We start from the raw sequence: 9,956 nt of genomic DNA on the forward strand, positions 1-9,956 counted from the left end.
CCAAGACACATTAGCCAAGACACCTTAGCCAAGACACATTAGCCAAGACACCTTAGCCAAGACACCTTAGCCAAGACACCTTAGCGAAGACACATTAGCCAAGACACCTTAGCCAAGACACCTTAGCCAAGACACCTTAGCCAAGACACCTTAGCCAAGATACCTTAGCCGAGACACATTAGCCAAGACACCTTAGCCAAGACACATTAGCCAAGACACCTTAGCCAAGACACCTTAGCCAAGGCACCTTAGCCAAGACATCATAGCCAAGACACATTAGCCAAGACACCTTAGCCAAGACACATTAGCCGAGACACATTAGCCAAGACACCTTAGCCAAGACACCTTAGCCAAGACACCTTAGCCAAGACACCTTAGCCAAGACATATTAGCCGAGACACTTTAGCCAAGACACATTAGCCAAGACACATTAGCCGAGACACCTTAGCCAAGACACATTAGCCAAGACACATTAGCCAAGACACCTTAGCCAAGACACCTTAGCCAAGACACATTAGCCGAGACACATTAGCCAAGACACCTTTGCCAAGACACATTAGCCAAGACACCTTAGCCAAAACACCTTAGCCAAGACACCATAGCCAAGACACATTAGCCAAGACACCTTAGCCAAGACACATTAGCCAAGACACCTTAGCGAAGACAACTTAGCGACGACACCTTAGCCAAGACACATTGGCGAAGACACATTAGCCAAGACAGATTAGCCAAGACACCTTAGCCAAGACACATTAGCCAAGACACATTAGCCAAGACACCTTAGCCAAGACACATTAGCCAAGACACATTAGCCAAGACACATTAGCCAAGACACATTAGCCAAGACACCTTAGCCAAGACACCTTAGCCAAGACACCTTAGCCAAGACACATTAGCCAAGACACCTTAGCCAAGACACATTAGCCAAGACACATTAGCCAAGACACCTTAGCCAAGACACATTAGCCAAGACACCTTAGCCAAGACACCTTAGCCAAGACACCATAGCCAAGACACATTAGCCAAGACACCTTAGCCAAGACACATTAGCCAAGACACCTTAGCGAAGACAACTTAGCGAAGACACCTTAGCCAAGACACATTAGCCAAGACACCTTAGCCAAGACACATTAGCCAAGACACCTTAGCCAAGACACACTAGCCAAGACACCTTAGCCAAGACACCTTAGCCAAGACACATTAGCCAAGACACCTTAGCCAAGACACATTAGCCGAGACACATCAGCCGAGACACACTAGCCAAGACACATTAGCCAAGACACCTTAGAAAAGACACATTAGCCAAGACACTTTAGCCATGACACCTTAGCCAAGACACATTAGCCAAGACACATTAGCCAAGACACCTTAGCCAAGACACCTTAGCCAAGACACATTAGCCAAGACACCTTAGCCAAGACACATTATCCAAGACACCTTAGCCAAGACACATTAGCCAAGACACCTTAGCAAAGACACATTAGCCAAGACACATTAGCCAAGACACATTAGCCAAGACACCTTAGCCAAGACACCTTAGCCAAGACACATTAGCCAAGACACATTAGCCAAGACACCTTAGCCAAGACACATTAGCCAAGACACATTAGCCAAGACACCTTAGCCAAGACACATTAGCCAAGACACTTTAGCCAAGACACCTTAGCCAAGACACCTTAGCCAAGACACATTAGCCAAGACACCTTAGCCAAGACACATTAGCCAAGACACCTTAGCGAAGACAACTTAGCGAAGACACCTTAGCCAAGACACATTGGCGAAGACACATTAGCCAAGACAGATTAGCCAAGACACCTTAGCCAAGACACATTAGCCAAGACACATTAGCCAAGACACCTTAGCCAAGACACATTAGCCAAGACACATTAGCCAAGACACATTAGCCAAGACACATTAGCCAAGACACCTTAGCCAAGACACCTCAGCCAAGACACATTAGCCAAGACACCTTAGCCAAGACACATTAGCCAAGACACCTTAGCCAAGACACATTAGCCAAGACACCTTAGCGAAGACAACTTAGCGAAGACACCTTAGCCAAGACACATTGGCGAAGACACATTAGCCAAGACAGATTAGCCAAGACACCTTAGCCAAGACACATTAGCCAAGACACATTAGCCAAGACACCTTAGCCAAGACACATTAGCCAAGACACATTAGCCAAGACACATTAGCCAAGACACCTTAGCCAAGACACCTTAGCCAAGACACCTTAGCCAAGACACATTAGCCAAGACACCTTAGCCAAGACACATTAGCCAAGACACATTAGCCAAGACACCTTAGCCAAGACACCTTAGCCAAGACACCTTAGCCAAGACACCATAGCCAAGACACATTAGCCAAGACACCTTAGCCAAGACACATTAGCCAAGACACCTTAGCGAAGACAACTTAGCGAAGACACCTTAGCCAAGACACATTGGCGAAGACACATTAGCCAAGACAGATTAGCCAAGACACCTTAGCCAAGACACATTAGCCAAGACACATTAGCCAAGACACCTTAGCCAAGACACATTAGCCAAGACACATTAGCCAAGACACATTAGCCAAGACACATTAGCCAAGACACCTTAGCCAAGACACATTAGCCAAGACACATTAGCCAAGACACCTTAGCCAAGACACATAAGCCAAGACACCTTAGCCAAGACACCTTAGCCAAGACACCATAGCCAAGACACATTAGCCAAGACACCTTAGCCAAGACACATTAGCCAAGACACCTTAGCGAAGACAACTTAGCGAAGACACCTTAGCCAAGACACATTAGCCAAGACACCTTAGCCAAGACACATTAGCCAAGACACCTTAGCCAAGACACACTAGCCAAGACACCTTAGCCAAGACACCTTAGCCAAGACACATTAGCCAAGACACCTTAGCCAAGACACATTAGCCAAGACACCTTAGCCAAGACACATTAGCCGAGACACATCAGCCGAGACACATTAGCCAAGACACATTAGCCAAGACACCTTAGCCAAGACACATTAGCCAAGACACATTAGCCAAGACACATTAGCCAAGACACCTTAGCCAAGACACCTTAGCCAAGACACATTAGCCAAGACACATTAGCCAAGACACCTTAGCCAAGACACATTAGCCAAGACACATTAGCCAAGACACCTTAGCCAAGACACATTAGCCAAGACACCTTAGCCAAGACACCTTAGCCAAGACACCATAGCCAAGACACATTAGCCAAGACACCTTAGCCAAGACACATTAGCCAAGACACCTTAGCGAAGACAACTTAGCGAAAACACCTTAGCCAAGACACATTGGCGAAGACACATTAGCCAAGACAGATTAGCCAAGACACCTTAGCCAAGACACATTAGCCAAGACACATTAGCCAAGACACCTTAGCCAAGACACATTAGCCAAGACACATTAGCCAAGACACATTAGCCAAGACACATTAGCCAAGACACCTTAGCCAAGACACCTTAGCCAAGACACATTAGCCAAGACACATTAGCCAAGACACCTTAGCCAAGACACATTAGCCAAGACACATTAGCCAAGACACCTTAGCCAAGACACATTAGCCAAGACACCTTAGCCAAGACACCTTAGCCAAGACACCATAGCCAAGACACATTAGTCAAGACACCTTAGCCAAGACACATTAGCCAAGACACCTTAGCCAAGACACACTAGCCAAGACACCTTAGCCAAGACACCTTAGCCAAGACACATTATCCAAGACACCTTAGCCAAGACACATTAGCCAAGACACCTTAGCCAAGACACATTAGCCGAGACACATCAGCCGAGACACATTAGCCAAGACACATTAGCCAAGACACCTTAGCCAAGACACATTAGCCAAGACACATTAGCCATGACACCTTAGCCAAGACACATTAGCCAAGACACATTAGCAAAGACACCTTAGCCAAGACACCTTAGCCAAGACACATTAGCCAAGACACCTTAGCCAAGACACATTATCCAAGACACCTTAGCCAAGACACATTAGCCAAGACACCTTAGCAAAGACACATTAGCCGAGGCACATCAGCCGAGACACATTAGCCAAGACACATTAGCCAAGACACCTTAGCCAAGACACATTAGCCAAGACACCTTAGCCAAGACACCTTAGCCAAGACACATTAGCCAAGACACATTAGCCAAGACACCTTAGCCAAGACACCTTAGCCAAGACACATTAGCCAAGACACCTCAGCCAAGACACCTTGACCAAGACACCTTAGCCAAGACACATTAGCCAAGCTTGGCCTTAGCCAAGACACCTTAGCGAAGACACCTTAGCCAAGACACCTTAGCCAAGACACCTTAGCGAAGACACCTTAGCCAAGACACATTAGCCAAGAAACCTTAGCCAAGACACATTATCCAAGACACCTTAGCCAAGACACATTAGCCAAGACACCTTAGCCAAGACACATTAGCCGAGACACATCAGCCGAGACACATTAGCCAAGACACATTAGCCAAGACACCTTAGCCGAGACACCTTAGCCAAGACACATTAGCCAAGACACTTTAGCCAAGACACATAAGTCAAGACACCTTAGCCAAGACACCTTAGCCAAGACACCTTAGCCAAGACACATTAGCCAAGACACATTAGTCAAGACACCTTAGCCAAGACACATTAGCCAAGACACATTAGCCAAGACACCTTAGCCAAGACACATTAGCCAATACACCTTAGCGAAGACACCTTAGCCAAGACACATTAGCCAAGACTCATTAGCCAAGACACATTAGCCAAGACACCTTAGCCAAGACACATTAGCCAAGACACATTAGCCAAGACACCTTAGCCAAGACACCTTAGCCAAGACACATTAGCCAAGACACCTTAGCCAAGACACCTTAGCCAAGACACATTAGCCAAGACACCTTAGCCAAGACACATTAGCCAAGACACCTCAGCCAAGACACCTTAGCCAAGACACCTTAGCCAAGACACATTAGCCAAGCTTGGCCTTAGCCAAGACACCTTAGCGAAGACACCTTAGCCAAGACACCTTAGCCAAGACACCTTAGCCAAGACACCTTAGCCAAGACACCTTAGCCAAGACACATTAGCCAAGACACCTTAGCCAAGACACCTTAGCCAAGACACATTAGCCAAGACACCTCAGCCAAGACACCTTAGCCAAGACACCTTAGCCAAGACACATTAGCCAAGCTTGGCCTTAGCCATGACACCTTAGCGAAGACACCTTAGCCAAGACACCTTAGCCAAGACACATTAGCCAAGACACATAAGCCAAGACACATTAGCCAAGACACATTAGCCAAGACACATTAGCCAAGACACCTTAGCCAAGACACATTAGCCAAGACACATTAGCCAAGACACCTCAGCCAAGACACCTTAGCCAAGACACATTAGCCAAGACACATTAGCCAAGACACCTTAGCCAAGACACATTAGCCAATACACCTTAGCCAAGACTCCTTAGCCAAGACACATTAGCCAAGACTCATTAGCCAAGACACATTAGCCAAGACACCTTAGCCAAGACACATTAGCCAAGACACATTAGCCAAGACACCTTAGCCAAGACACCTTAGCCAAGACACATTAGCCAAGACACCTTAGCCAAGACACCTTAGCCAAGACACATTAGCCAAGACACCTCAGCCAAGACACCTTAGCCAAGACACCTTAGCCAAGACACATTAGCCAAGCTTGGCCTTAGCCAAGACACCTTAGCGAAGACACCTTAGCCAAGACACCTTAGCCAAGACACCTTAGCCAAGACACCTTAGCCAAGACACATTAGCCAAGACACATAAGCCAAGACACATTAGCCAAGACACATTAGCCAAGACACATTAGCCAAGACACATTAGCCAAGACACATTAGCCAAGACACATTAGCCGAGACACATTAGCCAAGACACATTAGCCAAGACACCTTAGCCAAGACACATTATCCAAGACACCTTAGCCAAGACACATTAGCCAAGACACCTTAGCCAAGACACATTAGCCGAGACACATCAGCCGAGAAACATTAGCCAAGACACATTAGCCAAGACACCTTAGCCAAGACACATTAGCCAAGACACATTAGCCAAGACACCTTAGCCAAGACACATTAGCCAAGACACATTAGCCAAGACACCTTAGCCAAGACACCTTAGCCAAGACACATTAGCCAAGACACCTCAGCCAAGACACCTTGACCAAGACACCTTAGCCAAGACACATTAGCCAAGCTTGGCCTTAGCCTAGACACCTTAGCGAAGACACCTTAGCCAAGACACATTAGCCAAGACACCTTAGCCAAGACACCTTAGCCAAGACACCTTAGCCAAGACACATTAGCCAAGACACCTCAGCCAAGACACCTTAGCCAAGACACCTTAGCCAAGACACATTAGCCAAGCTTGGCCTTAGCCAAGACACCTTAGCAAAGACACCTTAGCCAAGACACATTAGCCAAGACACATAAGCCAAGACACATTAGCCAAGACACATTAGCCAAGACACATTAGCCAAGACACCTTAGCCAAGACACATTAGCCAAGACACATTAGCCAAGACACCTCAGCCAAGACACCTTAGCCAAGACACATTAGCCAAGACACATTAGCCAAGACACCTTAGCCAAGACACATTAGCCAATACACCTTAGCGAAGACACCTTAGCCAACACATTAGCCAAGACACATTAGCCAAGACACATTAGCCAAGACACCTTAGCCAAGACACATTAGCCAAGACACCTTAGCCAAGACACCTTAGCCAAGACACCTTAGCCAAGACACATTAGCCAAGACATCTTAGCCAAGACACCTTAGCCAAGACACATTAGCCAAGACACCTCAGCCAAGACACCTTAGCCAAGACACCTTAGCCAAGACACATTAGCCAAGACACATTAGCCAAGACACCTTAGCCAAGACACCTTAGCCAAGACACATTAGCCAAGACACCTCAGCCAAGACACCTTAGCCAAGACACCTTAGCCAAGACACATTAGCCAAGCTTGGCCTTAGCCAAGACACCTTAGCGAAGACACCTTAGCCAAGACACCTTAGCAAAGACACATTAGCCAAGACACATAAGCCAAGACACATTAGCCAAGACACCTTAGCCAAGACACATTAGCCAATACACCTTAGCGAAGACACCTTAGCCAACACATTAGCCAAGACACATTAGCCAAGACACATTAGCCAAGACACCTTAGCCAAGACACATTAGCCAAGACACATTAGCCAAGACACCTTAGCCAAGACACCTTAGCCAAGACACATTAGCCAAGACACCTTAGCCAAGACACCTTAGCCAAGACACATTAGCCAAGACACCTCAGCCAAGACACCTTAGCCAAGACACCTTAGCCAAGACACATTAGCCAAGACACATTAGCCAAGACACCTTAGCCAAGACACCTTAGCCAAGACACATTAGCCAAGACACCTCAGCCAAGACACCTTAGCCAAGACACCTTAGCCAAGACACATTAGCCAAGCTTGGCCTTAGCCAAGACACCTTAGCGAAGACACCTTAGCCAAGACACCTTAGCAAAGACACATTAGCCAAGACACATTAGCCAAGACACCTTAGCCAAGACACCTTAGCCAAGACACCTTAGCCAAGACACATTAGCCAAGACACCTCAGCCAAGACACCTTGACCAAGACACCTTAGCCAAGACACATTAGCCAAGCTTGGCCTTAGCCTAGACACCTTAGCGAAGACACCTTAGCCAAGACACATTAGCCAAGACACCTTAGCCAAGACACCTTAGCCAAGACACCTTAGCCAAGACACATTAGCCAAGACACCTCAGCCAAGACACCTTAGCCAAGACACCTTAGCCAAGACACATTAGCCAAGCTTGGCCTTAGCCAAGACACCTTAGCCAAGACACCTTAGCCAAGACACATTAGCCAAGACACATAAGCCAAGACACATTAGCCAAGACACATTAGCCAAGACACATTAGCCAAGACACCTTAGCCAAGACACATTAGCCAAGACACATTAGCCAAGACACCTCAGCCAAGACACCTTAGCCAAGACACATTAGCCAAGACACATTAGCCAAGACACCTTAGCCAAGACACATTAGCCAATACACCTTAGCGAAGACACCTTAGCCAACACATTAGCCAAGACACATTAGCCAAGACACATTAGCCAAGACACCTTAGCCAAGACACATTAGCCAAGACACCTTAGCCAAGACACTTTAGCCAAGACACCTTAGCCAAGACACATTAGCCAAGACATCTTAGCCAAGACACCTTAGCCAAGACACATTAGCCAAGACACCTCAGCCAAGACACCTTAGCCAAGACACCTCAGCCAAGACACATTAGCCAAGACACATTAGCCAAGACACCTTAGCCAAGACACCTTAGCCAAGACACATTAGCCAAGACACCTCAGCCAAGACACCTTAGCCAAGACACCTTAGCCAAGACACATTAGCCAAGCTTGGCCTTAGCCAAGACACCTTAGCGAAGACACCTTAGCCAAGACACCTTAGCAAAGACACATTAGCCAAGACACATAAGCCAAGACACATTAGCCAAGACACCTTAGCCAAGACACATTAGCCAATACACCTTAGCGAAGACACCTTAGCCAACACATTAGCCAAGACACATTAGCCAAGACACATTAGCCAAGACACCTTAGCCAAGACACATTAGCCAAGACACATTAGCCAAGACACCTTAGCCAAGACACCTTAGCCAAGACACATTAGCCAAGACACCTTAGCCAAGACACCTTAGCCAAGACACATTAGCCAAGACACCTCAGCCAAGACACCTTAGCCAAGACTCCTTAGCCAAGACACATTAGCCAAGACACATTAGCCAAGACACATTAGCCAAGACACCTTAGCCAAGACACCTTAGCGAAGAAACCTTAGCCAAGACACATTAGCCAAGACACCTTAGCCAAGACACATTAGCCAAGACACCTTAGCCAAGACACCTTAGCGAAGACACGTTAGCCAAGACACATCAGCCAAGACACCTTAGCCAAGACATTTTAGCCAAGACACCTTAGCCAAGACACATTAGCCAAGACACATTAGCCAAGACACCTTAGCCAAGACACATTAGCCAAGACACCTTAGCCAAGACACCTTAGCCAAGACACATTAGCCAAGACACATTAGCCAAGACACCTTAGCCAAGACACCTTAGCCAAGACACATTAGCCAAGACACCTTAGACAAGACACCTTAGCCAAGACACCTTAGCCAAGACACCTTAGCCAAGACACATTAGCCAAGACACATTAGCCAAGACACATTAGCCAAGACACCTTAGCCAAGACACCTTAGCCAAGACACATTAGCCAAGACACCTTAGCCAAGACACCTAAGCCAGGACACCTTAGCCAAGACACCTTAGCCAAGACACATTAGCCAAGACACCTTAGCCAAGACACCTTAGCCAAGACACCTTAGCCAAGACACATTAGCCAAGACACCTTAGACAAGACACCTTAGCCAAGACACCTTAGCCAAGACACCTTAGCCAAGACACATTAGCCAAGACACATTAGCCAAGACACATTAGCCAAGACACCTTAGCGAAGACACCTTAGCGAAGAAACCTTAGCCAAGACACATAAGCCAAGACACCTTAGCCAAGACACATTAGCCAAGACACCTTAGCCAAGACACCTTAGCCAAGACACCTTAGCCAAGACACATTAGCCAAGACACCTTAGCCGAGACACATTAGCCAAGACACATTAGCCAAGACACATTAGCCAAGACACATTAGCCAAGACACCTTAGCCAAGACACATTAGCCAAGACACCTTAGCCAAGACACCTTAGCCAAGACACCATAGCCAAGACACATTAGCCAAGACACCTTAGCCAAGACACATTAACCAAGACACCTTAGCCAAGACACCTTAGCCAAGACACATTGGCGAAGACACATTAGCC

The 9,956-nt window shown here is 46.9% G+C and overlaps 1 long non-coding RNA gene across 1 annotated transcript; it reads right to left on the reverse strand.

Moving 5' to 3' along the window:
* Positions 1-4,388: 4,388 nt before the first annotated feature.
* On the reverse strand, positions 4,389-9,585 carry LOC125774450 (uncharacterized). Its single transcript, XR_007420908.1, has 3 exons — positions 9,432-9,585; positions 9,180-9,249; positions 4,389-4,869 (listed from the first exon to the last, which is right to left on the reverse strand). It is a non-coding gene; the product is annotated as an uncharacterized LOC125774450 (long non-coding RNA).
* Between the last annotated feature and the right edge of the window lie 371 nt (positions 9,586-9,956).

Source organism: Anopheles funestus, unplaced genomic scaffold (assembly GCF_943734845.2).
Source record: "Anopheles funestus unplaced genomic scaffold, idAnoFuneDA-416_04 scaffold_8_ctg1, whole genome shotgun sequence".
Classification (NCBI taxonomy): Eukaryota; Metazoa; Arthropoda; class Insecta; order Diptera; family Culicidae; genus Anopheles; species Anopheles funestus.